The sequence below is a fragment of the Bufo gargarizans genome, chromosome 1 (assembly GCF_014858855.1).
Source record: "Bufo gargarizans isolate SCDJY-AF-19 chromosome 1, ASM1485885v1, whole genome shotgun sequence".
NCBI lineage: Eukaryota > Metazoa > Chordata > Amphibia > Anura > Bufonidae > Bufo > Bufo gargarizans.
This window is the reverse complement of record NC_058080.1, coordinates 697010107-697030131: the sequence shown is the minus strand read 5'-3', so window position 1 is coordinate 697030131 and position 20025 is coordinate 697010107. Positions and strand designations below refer to the sequence as shown.

The 20025-nt window shown below is 41.5% G+C and overlaps 1 protein-coding gene across 3 annotated transcripts in view; it reads right to left on the bottom strand.

The window, feature by feature from the left end:
• ARL15 (ADP ribosylation factor like GTPase 15) overlaps positions 1-20025 on the bottom strand; it is a 277051-nt gene that overhangs the window by 14245 nt on the left and 242781 nt on the right. The gene's annotated exons all lie outside the window — the stretch shown is intronic.

Sequence of the window (20025 nt, the reverse complement as noted above, 5' to 3'; positions counted from 1 at the left end):
TAAAAAAAATTCAATAAAATCTGTCTTACAAAAACCATATGGTGCTCCTTCCCTTCTGCCACTGCCCATAGAGCAGTTTACGACAACATATGTTTCTGTATGGCTACATACACACGAAAGTTGTTAGTTTCTGTGTCCGTTCAGTTTTTTTTGTGAATAGGAAGCGGACACATTAATTTCAATAGGTCTGCAAAAAATGCGGTGTGCTGTCCGCATCAGTATGTCTGTTCCGTCACACCGCAATTTTTTAAAATATGTCCTATTCTTGTCCATTTTGGGCATTGTTACAATGGATCCGCAAAAAATAAAAACAAAAAATGGATGGCATACAGTCATGTGCATGTAGCCTAAGCTGCAGGATCAGGGTAATAAACATTGAGATTTTGCTGTAAACCCTTACTATGTTGCAAGATAAAATGTATTAGCATACAATTATCTGCAAAAAATAAATATATTAAAAATGACATTTTTAAAATTTCACCTCCATTTTCCTTTATTTCTTGTGGAACACCTGAAGGGTTAAAGTTTATAACTTCAGTTTTAAATAATTTGAGGGGTGTAGTTTTTAATGGGGTCATTTATGGGTGGTTTTTACGTAAGCCCCTCAAAATTATTTTGTAACTGAATTGCTGCTTAAAAAAATTGTTTGGGAAATTTTCTATAAATTTGAAAAAACGCTTCTAAAAAATTCTAAGCCTAAAAAACTAAAATGACATTTACAAAGTAACGCCAATATAAAGTACACATACGGGGAGTGTTGACTGATAACTGTTTTATGAGCTATACTATCTGTCTTAAAAGAGAAATTCAAATTTAGAAAATTGGGAATTCTTCCAAATTTTAAGTAATTTTTAAAAATAAATAAAGGGAGTAAATGAAGTAAAATGTGTCACCAGAAAACAATCTCTGAATCGGTTAGATAAGTAAAATTTTCAAAAATAGGCCTGGGTAAGAAGGTGAAAACTAGCCTGGGGGTAGAAGGGGTTTAAGCCTTACCTGCAAAAAGCCACCACAACAATGATATGTACAATCTAAGTATGGGCGACACCAGGCTCACCCCTGTGTCTTTCTGTGCTCAAGACTCACTGCGGTTGTATCTGGTTTTCACTCCCGCCCCCCCTTCCCAGACAGGACCTGGTCTTTTATCTGGGTGCTGAAGCAGCTCAGAGCAGAAAGTACATGCCGGGCCACTGGTGGATGCACTGGAGGGGACATTGCCCACCTCTAATGCATTTGTGACTAAAGATCTGGTCAGCTGGCAGCCATGGTCCAGATTTGAACCACACCTTGATGGTTCAGTTCCCTTGTCCTAGACCATTAGGTGCTCGGGGTAAAGGAACTTTTCGATCAGAGGGTGGGAAAATGAATAAATATATATACATTTATTATATATTATGTGTGCGTATGTATGTATGTATGTATACATACACCAACACACATTACATATAAGCATTGACCCTCCTTAGATCACAACAAATGATTAATAAACAATAGAGCATCTTCGTGCCAATTATTATTAGTCTGGCATGGAGTGTAATCTCCACCACGTCTATATATCATTACTTATGTGGTTTGGATGACTGGGCGCTTAGTGCGCAGTAGATTATAATATTTCAAGTATAAATAAGACATGCACTTTTATTTCATTTCATTGCTAATAAATCTCCAAAAATGACAGCTACACAATCATTTTAGCAAAAACATCACAAATAATTTTGCTTGTGTTAAGCTGACAAATATGGCAAGATAAAGCCCCCAGAGTGCTTGAGTAACGCTCCCCTCCTGTGAGCAACCAGAGCTTAAATACAGGAGCCTCCACCATGCAGAGTAAACGTCAGATGCCGATGTCCAGGAAATTATTAAATTATAAAATAATTCACTGGGTGTAAAATACTAGCATCACCTCCCTGATCCATATTACACTGCAATATATAGAATGTACTGTACAGTGCATTTGGAAAGTCTTCAGACCCGTTCATTTTTTTCATTTTGTTATGTTGAGTTCTTAAATTTGACCCCATCAATCTGCACTCTGAAAACAGAAGTTTAGAATTTTCTGGAAATGTATTAAAAAAGGGAAAACTACAGTACATTTTCACCTGTACATAAGTATTCAAAGCCTTAACTATGACTAGAAATGTAGCTCTGGGGCCCCCAATTTACCTCGATCATCTGAGATGTTTCTACACCATGGTTGGAGTCCACCTGTGGTAAACTCAGTTGATTGGACAGGATACAGAATCAGGGTGGATTTGATTTAAATCAAACTGATTTTAATCACGATTTAAATCACTAGTCAGTAAGGCTTGATTTAAGTCATAGTTTTCTACATAAAGACTAATTCTTGCTGGTATAACTTATAATATGCAAGTAGATGAAGATTTTAGATTAACTTTTCATATTAGTTTGATTAGGTGGATTCTGCATTCATAGGTTTGTAGAAGTTAGGATTAAGGTATTTTTCTCAACTCAGTTCATGTTATAACATTTTTGCTATTGAAGAAGAGGCATGTGATCTCTGCAGAGTCAAATTCAGTTTTGAGAACTGCAAAAGTAAACCAAGCAGTTGTGTAAATATCTTGTAGGCAGAGAAACTGCCCAATAATCTTACAAAAACCTCTGGAAGAGCATGACATTGTGAATGGACAAAGAGGAAAACTAACTCTCCTTAGGGAGAGAGCACCTTAATCAGTGTGAGGAGACTTTTAGGCCATGCATGCTCCTCTGGAATTATGGGAGGGAAGAAATGCAAATGAGCTCTTAACAAGCTTTGCCTCTAATGCCACCATATGTAAGGCAGCTATCCTATAAGTCAATATTCAGATCTTAAAATAAGCCTTGAGACATGACTTGGATATTAAATAAGCCAGCACCTCATCTGCAGACAGCTGTTTTGGACACAGGCCTCCTACCCAGTTAAGCCAAAACTCTCTGCTCTGCACTGATGAGGGGCAATCACCCCGAAACAGCTGTCTGCAGATGCAGGGCTGTCTTTAATATTGATTGGACCCTGGGCAAAAATTTACTTGGGCCCCCTGGATCCCGCCTTCCCACACCTTAGCATGCAATCACACCCTCCACCACAACACACACACAAAAAATCCACACATCTGGTAGAGTCCAGTGAATGACTGTAAATAATTCCAGTTCTGAAGACTCCAGCGGCTCAGGATCAGTGCTCTGGGCAGCTGGGCTCAGGCTGGAAGTGGGCACCGCTCTGCAGGAAGGAGACCAGGGCTCAGCTCACCCTAGCGTTACAGTGCACCCCAGCACCCCACAGTATGCAGTATAGCACCCTATAGTATACAGCACCACACAGTATGCAGTATAGCACCCTATAGTATACAGCAACCCACAGTATGCAGTATAGCACCCTATAGTATACAGCACCACACAGTATGCAGTTTAGCACCCCACACTATACAGTACCCCACAGTATATAGTAGAGCAGTATAGCAGCCCACAGTATACAGCACCTCACGGTATACAACACCTCACTGTATACAGCACCCCAAACTATACACGATACAGCCCCCCACACTATACAGTACAGCAGTATAGCACTCCACACTATACCGCACCCACAGTATACAGCCCCCCACACTATACAGTACAGCAGTATAGCACTCCCCCCCACTATACAGGCCCCCCCACACTATACAGCCCCCACACAGTATACAGCCCACCACACAGTATACAGGCCCCCACACAGTATACAGGCCACCCCCCCCCCACAGTATACAGCCCACCACACAATATACAGCCCATTACACAATATATAGCCCACCACACAATATACAGCACACCACACAGTATACAGCCCACCACACAGTATACAGCATCCCACTATACAGTAGTTTACAGTATATTAACATAACAGCCCCTGTCACCTTTTTCTGATGTAATCTTTACACAAAAAAGCTCCACAGTTAACTTTTGCAACACTCCACAGGACCTGTGATGACCTCATAGCCATGTGACCAGTAATTGCTAGGTTACTGGTCACATGGTAATGATGTCATTAAGGTCCTAGATCAAAACTCATTAAGGTCCTGGAATTAAGATCATTAACACAGTACGATCATGATGCCTGTGTAGCCGACAGCCTGACACCCAGGGCAGTAGCTAGCAGGGCTCAAGAGGCAGCTGCCTTGGGCCCCCCAGGAGCAACTGGGCCCAGGGCAGCTGCCCCTTTTGCCCCTTGGTAAAGACGGCCCTGTGCAGATGAGGTGCTGGCTTATTTAATATCCAAGTCATGTCTCAAGACTTATTTTAAGAGCTGAATATTGACTTATAGGATAGCTGCCTTACAACTGGTGGCATTAGAGGCAAAGCTTGTTAAGAGCTAATTTGCATTTCTTCCCTCCCATTGTGAATGGATTAATGGCATTTATTTACCCAAAAAATGTAATATATACAGCCTTATTCTACATAATTAAAAAACTAATCTTTATTTCATGATGGAATAACCTTTGGACGGTAATATATTTTTCTCAAAAAGCATTTTATATTTTAAAAAAAATCAGATTTTTTTTTAAAAAATCAGATTTTTATCCACCCTGTACAGAATACACAACACTGTCTATTGGAAGGTCTCACAGCTGACAATGCATAACAGAGCAAAAACCAAGCCATGAAAAGAAACAAACTGCCCGTAGAGCCCAGAAACATGATCTTGTGGAGGCACAGACCTGGAAAAGGATACAAGAATTTTTCAGCTGCACTGAAGTTGGTGGCCTCCAGAAGAAGTTTAGAACAACTAGGACTCTTCATAGAGTTAACCGTCCTACCAAACTAAGTAATTTGGGGGAAAGGGTCTTGTTAAGAGGTGAACACTTTTTGGCCTCAATTCTAAGCGTCATGTCTTGAGGCATATCGCATGCCCAATTCCATCCCTACGGTTAAGCATGACGGTGGCAGCTTCATGCTGTGAGGGTGCTATTCAACAGCTGGGATCGGGAGACTGGTCAGGGTTGAGGGACAGCTTAATGAAGCAAAGTACAGAAATATTCCTAATGTAATCCTGATCCAGAGTGCTCTGGACCTCAGACTGGGCAAAAGGTTCTCATGGTTCACCTTCAAGAGAGACAATGACCCTAAGCATACAGCCAAGACAACACAGGAGTGGCTTAGGAACAAATCTGTAAATGTCCTTGAGTGGCCCAGCCAGAGCCCTGAATTGAACCCAGCTAAACATCTATGGAAAGAAAATGTCTGTCCTCTGACAGTCCCCATCCAACCTGACAGAGCTTGAGAGGATCTGCAGAGAAGAAATGGCAGAAAATCACCAAATCCAGATGTGCATCATACAACCAAGTCCTGAGTAAAGGGTCTGGAAAATTATATCAATGCAAGATTTTAGTTTTTCCTTTTCAATAAATTGGCAAAGATTTCTAAAGCTGTTTTCACTTTCTCATTTTGGGGAAAAACTTTAGCACAAGGCCGCAGTATAACAAAATGTGAAAACAAGTGACAAGCAGGGCTAATACTAATATCACAATTTCATTAAAATCAAAATCGATTTAAACTAAAATGGTGATTAACCAAGTCTATCTGATTAATCACCAAGCCCTAGTTAGGAGGGTTGAGCATGTAAAAAAAATAATATCTACAAAATAAACGCCTTAGGAAAGTCATGACAGACCTCAAGATATCCACACAAGCACTAAATGACCTCCTTTGACCTTAATGGGTTTTTCAGGATTCTGGGAGCAGATTGTGAATGTTGCTGTTATAAATCCTAGAAAGCTTAATCAAAACCCAGCCAACACCCTCTAAGTACAGATGTGAACAAAGCCTAAAATAATTTTCTACAAAAATATGTATATAGAGAAATACATGCATCTAAAATATGTTACAGGCATATTCTGGGCAAAATTCAAAAGGTTTTGGTCAGAATTGAGTTTCTCCTCAACCTCTTCATACCTGACCAGGCACATGCAACATAGTCTATGGAGAAAAAAAATTGCAGCCTGGCTATGAGCTGAGCGCTGCGCTTGGCCAGCGCTACAGCATAGGAGAAGGAGACCGCGGCAGGTTCCCCTGGGTGGAGCCTAACTATGAACATACCGGAGGCTATAACCGGAGAACGGAGCGGCGCCCGGGGATAACAGTAAGTGCAGGGGGATCCCTGGGTCGCCGCTCTACACGTCTGTATAGTCAGTTTAGATACTTTATTCTGGTGAAAGGTCCTCTTTAACTACCTCAGGACCGCCGTACGCAGGATTGCGTCCTGCCGGCGGCCCTGCTCTTCTGGGTGGACGCATATACGCGTCCTCCCGCGAGAGCCGAGATTTCCTGTGAACGCGCGCACACAGGCGCGCGCGCGCTCACAGGAACGGAAGGTAAGCGAGTGGATCTCCAGCCTGCCAGCGGCGATCGCTCGCTGGCAGGCTGGAGATGTGATTTTTTTAACCCCTAACAGGTATATTAGACGCTGTTTTGATAACAGCGTCTAATATACCTGCTACCTGGTCCTCTGGTGGTCCCTTTTGTTTGGATCGACCACCAGAGGACTCAGGCAGCTCACTAAAGTAGCAACAAACACCACTACACTACACCCCCCCCCCTGTCACTTATTAACCCTTGATGAACCACTGATCACCACTGTTCACCCCATTCAGACTCCCTGAACACCCCCCTGTAAGGCTCCATTCACACGTCCGCATGATTTTTACGGATCCACGGATACGATCCGCAAAACACATACGGACGTCTGAATGGAGCCTTACAGGGGGGTGATCAATGACAAGGGGGTGATCACGCATATAGACTTCCTGATCACTTCCCTGTCATTGATCACCCCCCTGTAAGGCTCCATTCAGATGTCTGTATGATTTTTACGGCTCCATGGAAACATGGATCGGATCCGCAAAACACATGCGGACGTCTGAATGGAGCCTTACAGGGGGGTGATCAATGACAGAGGGGTGATCACCCATATACACTCCCTGATCACCCCCTGTCATTGATCACCCCCCTGTAAGGCTCCATTCAGACGTCCGTATGATTTTTACGGATACATGGATCGGATCCGCAAAACACATGCGGACGTCTGAATGGAGCCTTACAGGGGGGTGATCAATGACAGAGGGGTGATCACCCATATACACTCCCTGATCACCCCCCTGTCATTGATCACCCCCCTGTCATTGATCACCCCCCTGTAAGGCTCCATTCAGACGTCCGCATGTGTTTTGCGGATCCGATCCATGTATCCGAAAAATCATACGGACGTCTGAATGGAGCCTTACAGGGGGGTGATCAATGACAGGAGGGTGATCAGGAAGTGTATAAGGGTGATCACCCCCCTGTCATTAATCACCGCCCTGTTATTGATCACCCCCCCTGTAAGGCTCCATTCAGACATTTTTTTGGCCTAAGTTAGCGGAAATATATATATTTTTTTTGTTTGTTTTTTCTTACAAAGTCTCATATTTCACTAACTTGGGTCAAAAAATAAAATCTCACATGAACTCACCATACCCCTCACGGAATCCAAATGCGTAAAATTTTTTAGACATTTATATTCCAGACTTCTTCTCATGCTTTAGGGCCCCTAAAAAGCCAGGGCAGTATAAATACCCCACATGTGACCCCATTTCGGAAAGAAGACACCCCAAGGTATTCCGTGAGGGGCATATTGAGTCCATGAAAGATTGAAATTTTTGTCCTAAGTTAGCGGAAAGTGAGACTTTGTGAGAAAAAAAACAAAAAAAAAAATCTATTTCCTCTAACTTATGCAAAAAAAAATAAAAAATTCTATGAACTCGCCATGCCCCTCATTGAATACCTTGGGGTGTCTTCTTTCCGAAATGGGGTCACATGTGGGGTATTTATACTGCCCTGGCTTTTTAGGGGCCCTAAAGCGTGAGAAGAAGTCTGGGATCCAAATGTCTAGAAATGCCCTCCTAAAAGGAATTTGGGCACCTTTGCGCATCTAGGCTGCAAAAAAGTGTCACACATGTGGTATCGCCGTACTCAGGAGAAGCTGGGGAATGTGTTTTGGGGTGTCATTTTACATATACCCATGCTGGGTGAGAAAAATATCTTGGTCAAATGCCAACTTTGTATAAAAAAAATGGGAAAAGTTGTCTTTTGCCAAGATATTTCTCTCACCCAGCATGGGTATATGTAAAATGACACCCCAAAACACATTCCCCAACTTCTCCCGAGTACGGCGATACCACATGTGTGACACTTTATTGCAGCCAAGGTGGGCAAAGGGGCCCACATTCCAAAGTGCACCTTTTGGATTTCACAGGGCATTTTTTTTTTTTTACAGATTTTGATTTCAAACTACTTCTCACGCATTTGGGTCCCTAAAATGCCAGGGCAGTATAACTACCCCACAAGTGACCCCATTTTGGAAAGAAGACACCCCAAGGTATTCCGTGAGGGGCACGGCGAGTTCCTAGAATTTTTTTAGGAACTCACTATGCCCATCAGCGAATACCTTAGGGTGTCTACTTTCCGAAATGGGGTCATTTGTGGGGGTTTTCTACTGTCTGGGCATTGTAGAACCTCAGAAAACATGACAGGTGCTCAGAAAGTCATAGCTGCTTCAAAAAGCGGAAATTCACATTTTTGTACCATAGTTTGTAAACGCTATAACTTTTACCCAAACCATTTTTTTTTGCCCAAACATTTTTTTTTATCAAAGACATGTAGAACAATAAATTTAGCGAAAAATTTATATATGGATGTCGTTTTTTTTGCAAAATTTTACAGCTGAAAGTGAAAAGTCATTTTTTGCAAAAAAATCTTTAAATTTCGATTAATAAAAAAAGTAAAAATGTCAGCAGCAATGAAATACCACCAAATGAAAGCTCTATTAGTGAGAAGAAAAGGAGGTAAAATTCATTTGGGTGGTAAGTTGCATGACCGAGCAATAAACGGTGAAAGTAGTGTAGTGCAGAAGTGTAAAAAGTGGCCTGGTCATTAAGGGGGTTTTAGCTAGGGGGGTTGAAGTGGTTAAAGACAACACCTTAGCTGGAAAAGTCTGCAGCAGTTTTTGCCGCAGTTTCGAAAACAAAAAACACATGTACAACATGTGGATTTTGTCGCTGAAAAGAGTTCATCCTCTCCATTGCAAAAGGTTCAATATGCTGGGGAGATCCACAGCAAAAATCTGCACCGCAGGTCAATTTACACTATGGTTTTCGTACACCGCATCCACTTTGTTTGTACTCAAATGAGAAAAAATAGCCCAGATCAGGCAAGATTGAAGTCCAAAAAGAGTGAAAAAAGTCCAGCTTCCAATAAAAAGTGTTGCATCTTTATTCTTTAAAAATCACGAATAATAAAATCCAAGTGTGACATCATACAGACATGTCCTTACACTGTATGGGGGCAGCCACAAGGAGACGTTACACTGTATGGGGGCAGCCACAAGGAGACGTTACACTGTATGGGGGCAGCCACAAGGAGACGTTACACTGTATGGGGGCAGCCACAAGGAGACGTTACACTGTATGGGGGCAGCCACAAGGAGACGTTACACTGTATGGGGGCAGCCACAAGGAGACGTTATACTCTATGGGGGCCACCACAAGGAGACGTTATACTCTATGGGGGCCACCACAAGGAGACGTTATACTCTATGGGGGCCACAAAGAGACATTATGCTATATGGGGGCCACAAAGAGACATATTATACTATATGGGGGCCACAGGGACAAATTATGCTGTAAGGGGGCCAAAAGGAGACATTATATACTATATGGGCAGGCAGCGGGCCACAAGGAAACATTATATATTATATGGGCTGACCCCTCGGCAGGCAGTGGGCCACAAGAGTCACTATACTGCATGGGGCCACCAGAAGACATTATACTGTCTGGACTTAGTAACTATACTGTAAGGGGGCCACAAGGTGACATACTGTATGGGACAACAATTTGTAACCCCTCAGTATAATAATGTCTTGTGGCCTCCATACAGTAATGTCTTCTTGTTGCTCCTGTATGGGGGCAACAGGGAGACATTATAGTTTATCAAGTGCCATCAACATGTGCAGTGCAGCTTGCAGACAGGGCCAGGGCCAGGGCCGCAGAAGACAGACAGTACAACCTTTATTTCTGACACATGGGCAGTTAGGGTCTCTCACTCCTCTTCCCCCACCTTGGCTTGGATACGGACTGCTGATTGACTTTGCGCGCCTCACTCCTGTGCTTGGCCAGTGAGCAAAGATTTGAATATGGGAGCGAGGAGCCGAGGACGGCTGCTGCAGTAAGTAATATGTACGGTAAGAATATGCACGATGCAGGGGCGGGCTGACTCCTATGATGTCACCAAATACTGCGGTTATACGGAAACATAAATATTGCCATATCGCTGTTTCTTTGTACCACGGTATATCGTTGACACCGATTTACCGCTCAATCCTAGCTGGTACTGTACAAGGCTGAGGATCTGCTGCATGGCAAATCTGCCGCTAATCACACGTGGACATAGCCTAAAGGAGTTGTGCCGAGTTTTAAACTTACCTGTGGTCGGACCCACTCATACACTTATTCTGTGGATAGGGGATAAGTTTCAAACTTCCCACATCCCCTTTAAGCTCTGGCCTTCAGCTAAATCCCACCGTTTCAATGGTTTTAGCGAAATATAAAAGCTGCAAAAATCCTCATGACAAAACACATAAGTATGGAAAAGAAAGCTCACCCACGTGTTTTTTCCCCAATTTTTGCACATTTTTTGTTAATTGGCATTCTGATTGTTAGAGATAGAGATCATTTTCTGTCAAACACTCCAGGAATATCCACAGGATTCTCTTTATATAAATCACTTTTGAGTTTTATATGTTTTCCATTTGTACACACACAATAAGCAAAAAGTGAATGTAAAACAAAGTAAAGAGCCACAAGAAATCGCAGATCAAAACAAACCAGAAGCTCTTGTTTTTTAGCTAGTCTGAAATGCCACTTCAATCTTGGGAAAGGTTTCCGGCCCAGCAAAAAGCTGAAGAAAGGGGGGGGGGGGGTGAAAATAAAGAAAAAGCCAAAGAAAGACTTGAAACATAAGAATGTTCCTTAGGGATGAATTAAACAGTCTACTATGACAGTTTGGGTGGTATTTAAGAAAAGCATTTGAAATACGAGAACATGTCATGTGCTTGTGAACAGTCTGCTAATTTAATATTTCAATGAAAATAGTTATACACGTGTTTAATATAAAAGACAAATTATAATCATGAACAGGCCACTGAATGCAAGACCCAATTAGCATTACAGCAAGCTAATGCCGATTACACCATGAATTTGTAGGCTAACGCTATCCACACATGTCTATCTGCCCCGTCTCAAATACAAAAAAGTATGAAAAGAACTTGTGGCTGAAGGACATTCATGCTACAATATTAAAAATAAAAACGATAATAATTTTGGGAGAGTACATTGTTCCCATCATAAATTTTCCACTAGTTTACACCTAAAGGTAGTGGTAATGAGAAGCAAGAAAAAAAATAAGAAATCAGCCTGATAAACGTTTAGTAAAATAGATGCTAGAAAAAGTGATCCACTTGTGTTCTCCGCTATTTTATCATTTCATTTTAGTCTTTAAAAAATTGTAAAGATTTTTTTTTTAAATTACAAAAAATAAATAATTATTCTGTTATCTGTCTCTAATTTTGAATGAATATGATTATAAGCATCAGTGTAAAAAATAAACAAATAAACTAAACTATTTGTGTAACAAACCTTTTACAGTACAAAACGTTTAAATTGTAATCAGAGATAATAAAGAAATGATGAAGTTAAAAGCAGTTTTAAAATCTCAGACCTAGACGACTGATCCGTCTGAAACATTGGCTTGTAAAAATATCAGTTACTTGGTCTGCTACCCAGGAGGAAAAAAAAAAACGTTTAAATGGCTTGTTTACAGACTGGGTGCAATCACCATGAAATTGATTCTTTGAAAGCAGACGTAAGAATGGTGTGGATAAAATGCGTTTTGTGAAAATGTAAAGCAAAAAATAAATAAAAAATTGAGATGTAAAACTCTGCATTATTCTCGTCATCAAGGCAAGCAACGTTTAACATGTATTCTGACGTGACCAGTTAATCACAAAAGTGCCTATGTGCTTAACCTCGAATTCAAAATCATTACCTAGATAGCTATCAACATTGGTCACAAGTGAGAAGGTAAGAAGGAAATAAGCACTTGTTTTGTACAATAGTCTGGCCATCCTAAGAAAATGGGGGAGTAGATATAAGGCTGCACGAGCCGCCACTAGCTGATATCTGTACAGCTTCTGAGTGCATGGGGTGTGGTGGATAGTGTTGGATGATGAATCACGTACAAGGGGGTTAATGGAGGGGGTGACTGGACATGGAACGATACAAAACACACTTTTTTTATCTTGTTTTTGGAGTGCAGCAATTTTTTATCTTTGTTATATAAATATACACACCCCTGTTAAAATGTCAGCTTTCTGTGCTGTAAATGAGAAAGATAAATCATTTCAGAACTTTTTCCACCTTTAATGTGACCTATAAACTGTACCACTCAATTGAAAAACTAACTGAAATCTTTTAGGTGGAGGGAAGAAAACCAAAAATAAATAAAAATAATGTGGTTGCATAAGTGCGCACACCCTCTTATTACTGGGGATGTAGCTGTATTCAGAATTAGGCCTCATGCACACGACCGTTTTTTTTGCGGTCCGCAAAAACGGGTTCCATAGTTCCGTGATCCGTGTCCGTTTTTCCTTCCGTGGGTCTTCCTTGATTTTTGGAGGATCCACAGACATGAAGGAAACAGTCGTTTTGGTGTCCGCCTGGCCGTGCGGAGCCAAACAGATCCGTCCTGTCTTACAATGCAAGTCAATGGGGACGGATCCGTTTGACGTGGACACAATATGGTGCAATTGCAAACGGATCCGTCCCCATTGACTTTCAATGTAAAGTCAGGAGTCGCTATTATACCATCGGATCAGAGTTTTCTCCAATCCGATGGTATATTTTAACTTGAAGCGTCCCCATCACCATGGGAATGCCTCTATGTTAGAATATACCATCGGATTTGAGTTACATTGTGAAAACTCATATCTGACAGTATATTCTAACAGAGGCGTTCCCATGGTGATGGGGATGCTTCAAGTTAGAATATACCACGAACTGTGTACATGACTGCCCCCTGCTGCCTGGCAGCACCAGATCTCTTACAGGGGGCTGTGATCTGCACAATTAACCCCTCAGGTGCCTGAGGGGTTAATTGTGCGTATCATAGCCCCCTGTAAGAGATCAGGGGGGCAGACCCCCCTCCCTCCCCAGTTTTAATATCATTGGTGGCCAGTGTGCGGCCTCCCCTCTCGCCCCCCCCCCCCATCATTGGTGGCAGCGGAGAGTTCCGATCGGAGTCCCAGTTTAATCGCTGGGGCTCCGATCGGTAACCATGGCAACCAGGACGCTACTGCAGTCCTGGTTGCTATGGTTACTTAGCAATATTAGAAGCATCATACTTACCTGCTGCGCTGTCTGTGACCGGCCGGGAGCTCCTCCTACTGGTAAGTGACAGGTCTGTGCGGCGCATTGCTTAATGATCTGTCACTTACCAGTAGGTATCAGATTAGAGACCAGGTCAATGCCACACAGAGTTCTAGCAGCAGACACATCTCTAGAACAACTGTTAAGAGGAGACTGTGTGAATCAGGCCTTCATGGTAGAATATCTGCTAGGAAACCACTGCTAAGGACAGGCAACAAGCAGAAGAGACTTGTTTGGGCTAAAGAACACAAGGAATGGACATTAGACCAGTGGAAATCTGTGCTTTGGTCTGATGAGTCCAAATTTGAGATCTTTGGTTCCAACCACCGTGTCTTTGTGCGACGCAGAAAAGGTGAACGGATGGACTCTACATGCCTGGTTCCCATCGTGAAGCATGGAGGAGGAGGTGTGATGGTGTGGGGGTGCTTTGCTGGTGACACTGTTGGGGATTTATTCTAAATTGAAGGCATACTGAACCAGCATGGCTACCATAGCATCTTGCAGCGGCATGCTATGCCATCCTGTTTGCGTTTAGTTGGACCATCATTTATTTTTCAACAGGATAATGACCCCAAACACACCTCCAGGCTGTGTAAGGGCTATTTGACCATGAAGGAGAGTGATGGGATGCTGCGCCAGATGACCTGGCCTCCACAGTCACCGGACCTGAACCCAATCGAGATGGTTTGGGGTGAGCTGGACCGCAGAGTGAAGGCAAAAGGACCAACAAGTGCTAAGCATCTCTGGGAACTCCTTCAAGACTGTTGGAAGACCATTTCAGGTGACTACCTCTTGAAGCTCATCACGAGAATGCCAAGAGTGTGCAAAGCAGTAATCAAAGCAAAAGGTGGCTACTTTGAAGAACCTAGAATATGACATATTTTCAGTTGTTTTACACTTTTTTGTTATGTATATAACTCCACATGTGTTAATTCATAGTTTTGATGCCTTCAGTGTGAATCTACAATTTTCATAGTCATGAAAATAAAGAAAACTCTTTGAATGAGAAGGTGTGTCCAAACTTTTGGTCTGTACTGTATATCTGCTTGTAAAAAGTGCAGTTTCCTAAAAGCCATCAGCAACGTGAATAACGCATGTATTTACGGCAGATAAGAACCATTTGGCCCATCTAGTCTGCCCAATATTCTGAATACTATGAATAGCCCCTGGCCCTATCTTATATGAAGGATGGCCTTATGCCTATCCCATGCATGCTTAAACTCCTTCACGGTATTTGCAGCTACCACTTCTGCAGGAAGGCTATTCCATGCATCCACTACTCTCTCAGTAAAGTAATACTTCCTGATATTACTTTTAAACCTTTGCCCCTCTAATTTAAAACTATGTCCTCTTGTAGCAGTTTTTCTTCTTTTAAATATTCTCTCCTCTTACCTTGTTGATTCCAGTTATGTATTTAAAAGTTTCTCATATCCCTTCTGTCTCATCTTTCTTCCAAGCTATACATGTTAAGGTCCTTTAATCTTTCCTGGTAAGTTTTATCCTGCAATCCATGTACTAGTTTAGTTCTAAGGAATGAACAGTGGGCAATGCCTAAGTGGCCGGTAACATGTATATGCTGCTTAGGGTGGGTTCACATCTGCGTTCTGGATTCCGTTATAACATGGTTATAACAGAATCCATAAGACGGAAGTCAAAACGGAAGCCTTTAAAAGGCATTCCGTATTGATCCGTCTTAATAGAAGTCAATGGGAATCATAACAGATTTGTCTGGTTCCCGTTATGCAACACGGAAAACCAAGTCCTGTCGTCAGGACTTTTTTCTCCGTTCTGCATAACGGAAACGGGACGGATCCGTTATGATTCCCATAGACTCCTATTAAGACGGAATGCCTTTTAAAGGCTTCCGTTTTGCATTCCGTCATAATACAAGTCTATGGGCAGCATAACTGATCCGTCCTTCCGTCTTATGGAGATTCCTTTATAACCATATTAGAACGGAAAGCCATAACGGAATCCAGAACACAGATGTGGACCCACCCTTAGTCAAGGTAGTTCTTTGCAGATTTACCTTTAAGTAAAATTAATAAGAAAGCAATATGAAAGTTTATGAAGGACCGAGGCATACTGAAATACAAACACAGAAGTGGTGAATTTGTCTTAAAGTTTGTACTGTACTTCTTGATAACATTGAGAAAACTGTAGGATTAAATTCAGTCCTAAGTGAAATTATAATAAAACGCTGCTATGATATCCCAAAGTGCGTTTCATCATCGCCAAGAATTTATATTTTTAGTTTGAATGCCCATCCTGTATAGCAGTGTTCCTCAATTCCAGTCCTCAGGACCCACCTGCCGGTCAAGACTTCCTTAGTATTAAGCAGGTGATTAATTAGTGTCAATGCATCAGTCATTACCACAGGTATTTATTCTGTGGGATATTCTCAAATCATGAGTGTCAGGTGAGCCCTGAGGAACACTGCTGTATAGAACTGAGGTATCTTGGACGCACTAGAGGGAATCATTTTGAAGGCCCAACCTTCAGCTACACTAGGTTTCATTGCCTCATAATCTAGGTCATCATTGTACACCAAAAACATATCAGTAAGATCTAATTAGTAGCTCAAAAGCAACCTCCAGATGGGGTTCTGTTCAGGAGTATTATTGGTGTAAAGCCTGGTCCCAATGGAGGATGCTCTGGAGGACAGCCTGCTCTTAAAGAAGTTGTCCAACAACAACCACTTGTCCACAAGATAGGGGATAAGAGTCTGACTGGAAATGGCCCAATTGCTGGAGTCCCCGCCAATCACGAGAACGGTGTTCCCTCGTTTCAATGGAGCAGTGGTTATGCATGCCAAGAACGGCAAACTGCTACCTCCAGCATGGGTTACAGTTCTCATGATCGGTGGAGGTCCTGGGGTGTCCAGATCCTTGGACCATATTTTCAAAAAACAAAAAAAACTTGAGACTTCTTTTAACACATCTAAAAGAATTGACATCTTGCATTACAGGGGCCTTCTAGAAAAGAATATCATATCTCATAGGGGTATCTCATAATATAGATTTGTAAGACTGTGTGTGCTGCTGGGCTCCATTCTGACCCTTTTGCAATTTTTTTTAAGTTTCTTCTTTTTTGTATTTTTTCCTCTGACTCTAAATTCATTGAAAACCAAAGACTAGTTTCCTATCCATCTCCTATTTTCCCCCTTGACATCTTTATACAAGTTCCTCATAATAGTTTGAACGCACCCCAACTAAAAATAATGTAAATAATTCTATAGGTGCAATTATTGGTCAATCTGCTCCTCGGCACATAAAAAGTTACCAACAGTTTTTCCACAATCGCATTTGCCTTTGCAGGATTAGAGTCTTAGACACTGAAATGCCATAAGAAAAAAAAAAATAATAATTGTCTACCGTATTTAAGTAGTCCGAAAAGAGCAGACTCTCAGTTCTTTTAAAGAAGAAGATCAGTGCTGTTTTGTGTGTGTATGTGTCCAGAGATTACACTAAGCTCCCTTAAGAAAATGAGCTGGCAATGAACAAATGTCTGAGTCTGACAATCGCTGAAGCTGTGTGTTCTTTCCTAGGGAAAACACTGGGAACTCGCTTTAAAGAGCTTGCCCTCAATGTTTGTGTAGTAAATAATTACTGCTAACGATACTGTATTACCAGAAAGAGATACCCAGGACTCCGCTCGGCTGGAATTTAAGAACACATGAACTCCCGTCAGGAGCTCCATTATAAGTAAATGCCATTGTAAATCTGGTCATAGGATTATTCAGGAAATGCCTTTCATGATTAAAACCAAGCCTAACCATGACATTATAATGACATTTAACCAAGTTTTCTCACCATTCCACCTTGGATCTACATTATCACCGTCTGGTAGTGAAAGCTGACTTTCACATCATTTCATTATCCCAGAGACACTCGAAACACATACGGCTGTCAATCAAACCGCAAAGAAAAAAAAAAAAATCAGATGGGCATGTGGTCGAGATCAACTTATTCTCTATATAGTAAAGGAAACAAATGTGTTATCTGGAGTAGACGAATATCATAGGCCCACTGAAAGAAAATACAATCATAGATGGACTAGGTGGTATCATGACGATAAATTTGCTGCAAAATGGGCTACCGATTACTGAAAGGGTCTGTAAGGTTTGGACATTCCATTTTCGTTTGAAGGGTCTCCCCATGTTAAGCTGCTGGGACCTCAAGAAATGAGCCATGATCTCTGAGGGAACCTGGCAGCAATTGTCCTGCAGCACCACCTAAGGGGAAATAAGCATTACACAGTTCATATTGAAATCAATGAGTTTTCCATGACATGCATGGATGCTAGGTCCTCCAGAGTGAGAGATGCTCTTTGTAGACACTCTTATCTGGCTAATAATGTGGCTGACAATCCCATTCACTTACACTTCTATAGGAGTCTTTCGATCAGGGGAAAAGGCTGAATTAAAGAGGTTTTCCCAGGACTCCTTAGGATAGGTCATCAATATTGGATTGGCAAAAGCACCAGGCATGTCCACTACACAGTGTTTGGACTTGTGCTTGGTTCTGAGGCACTGTGTGCTCTGCAATCAGCTGATCAGCAGGAATACCATCAGTCATCTTGCATTGATGACCTATCCTAAAGAACAGCAAAGCTCCAAACTTTGGGACTCTAAAAAAGTTCACTTTGCTGTATTTATACACACATTGCCTCTCTATACAACTGCTTGCATCAACTAGCAGCATGTGAGCAAACACATTGGGGGGGGGGGAGAAGAGTGCAGCTGAGTGCAACTGTCCCATCAAAAGGACAAGAATCATATGATTCTAAGAGCCCGCCCAACAAGCGTGTTGACACTTTTAAGAGCACATGCAAGACAATAAAGTCAAAAATGTTATTGTGAACCAACTCCTAAGCAGCATAGTTTATTGTCAAGTGGTTCCAAATGGAATAGTCTCCTTCCATACCTTTGGAATCCATTATTACGGGCAGATTCTTTTCTAGCTACACTTTTCCTCACTTCATACACAGGAGGAGAAACAGAGGCAGTCGGCCATAAATGTGTTCGCTGGGCCAAATACAACAACAATACCAGCTTCTAGTATATTCCAAGAATGTACATTGCATAATCAGACACAATGTTAAGAAGGCAAATGTCTTTATTAAAATAAGACTTTGCAATGATTTGGTTAGGAAACCTGATCTTTCAGCTATTTTGCAAACACTTATGTGAGGACACAACCAACAATTACATAGAAAGAAAAAAATGTGGATTTTGGGGATTTATTTGTCGTTATTGTTAAAAAATGGTGGCTGCTGATGAATATTGTACATTATTGCTGTCTCAAAGTATGAGAATTTGTCTTCATAATGAAATTTCTTCATATAGTTGGGCATCTGCCAAATAAAAGTTTATAATTGGTTCTAGAAATCTAGGCCATAAGATTCGGGGCTGAATATATTTCACTGTATTTCTAACTAGAAGAGGGTTTTCTTTGACACATTATGGTATATATAGCAGTAGTAAGCCACGGGCAACATGGCAACTTGTGGTTTTGTTCAAACCTGTGGAATAAGGTGAGTGTCACTAAAGTAAAAGGTTTCATACGGTTTTACCATGATTGCATGAGACCAAGTCAGTACAGTCCTTAGTCAAAATCAATCGGGCTCAACAGGACCTGATCAAAAATCTTGTAGATGGCCAACCATACACAAGCAAGAGTTCAGCTGTTACGGCAGATTTACATTGGCGTTATGAATTCCGTTATACATGTCTATGGGGACAAATAACTGTTCAGTTTGGTTCCGTTATACATGACGGGAAAAATAGTCCTGTTGACAGGACAATGATAATGTCTGTAAATTGCTATGGAATATCTAAGTAAAATCAAATCAATTAATAATACAACAGCTTCCTTATGGCTTTTTGTTTAGGAACTCGTCACACCACCTCCAGTCCCTTGATGAATTCCAGTATTCTTACCATCAAATATACCACTGTATTCCAAGGATGAAGAAGCTTAAAACAGGCATCAGACATCCCCATCGCCAGATTTTTTATGCCATAACTAGCTGTATGCTAGAAAAGTCTGTCCCAGAAAAAGTTACTGTATCTCAGAGGTTAACATAACAGGGTTTGAATCTGGTTGTCTCTACTCCATCCCATTTCACCACTGACCTGACAAACTAAGGTTATATTTGTACCCTACAGTATTCCTACAAAACTAGGACAAGAAGCAATTAATTTGATTTTATCCTCTTACTTCTCATAACTTTAAAGGGTGTAGACTCGCATGGCTTGTCCTAATGTATTTGGATCACTTAAAAATGGAAAACCACAGTTTAGAAGTCTAGCCAAACATGAAACATTCCACTTCACATTGTTCTTGATAACTTGGAATGGTGGATGGTACAAAACATTTAGAAGATCCCATTGCGCTGCCCATACGAGGCCTGCATTTGATCTTGTTGATACTTGGCTGACAGGGCAGAGAGGTGACAAAGTGATCCTTAAACGCCATTTTAAGTTTGTCATCAGAATTGCTTCTTATACTTCATCCTTTCAACAAAATGCTGTGTT